A 587-nucleotide genomic window follows, 5' to 3' on the forward strand; every position below is an offset into this window, starting at 1 on the left:
GCCCCTGAAGGAACCCGCGAGTCGCTGGAGGAGAGGTGGCCGCGCCGGGCGGAGCACCGGACTCCGCGGGCGGGGCTTGCGGTCCAGCTCGGGCTTCGGGGGAGGTCGCTGGAGCCCGGCGAGCCCCCCTTTCCTCCGCTGGGAAGCGACGGGAGCTCGTCCCTGCGGGGCCTGCGGGCGGATGCGCCCAACACCCGCGGCCCCGCCCTGCCGCGTCTCCTTCCTGCCCCCCTTCCCGAGGCTATGCGGAGGGGGAAGGGGACATCCCTGAAGCTGGGGGGTCCTGGGGGCCGGGATGGGGGGACTCTTGGACGGTAGCCTCAGTCGCCCGGCACTAGGCGCACGCGCGTGTGCGCCTGAGTGTGTGGCGGAACCCAGACGCCATCCGACGGCAGTTTGGCCACAGGACACCACGCCCGCGGGGAAGCCGAGTCCTGAACCCCGCGGCTGGTCCAACAGCCCCAGGGGCCCCAGTCGCGCCAAGTACGNAGTTCAGCAAAGTGCTTCCGAGCGGGCCAAGCCCGGCCCCGACGCGTACAGTCATTTATAAATTTAAAACTCTTCTGTAGCAACGGGCTATATACAGA

This window comes from Crocuta crocuta, unplaced genomic scaffold (genome assembly GCF_008692635.1).
Source record: "Crocuta crocuta isolate KB4526 unplaced genomic scaffold, BGI_CrCroc_1.0 scaffold179, whole genome shotgun sequence".
In the NCBI taxonomy this organism is placed as follows: Eukaryota; Metazoa; Chordata; class Mammalia; order Carnivora; family Hyaenidae; genus Crocuta; species Crocuta crocuta.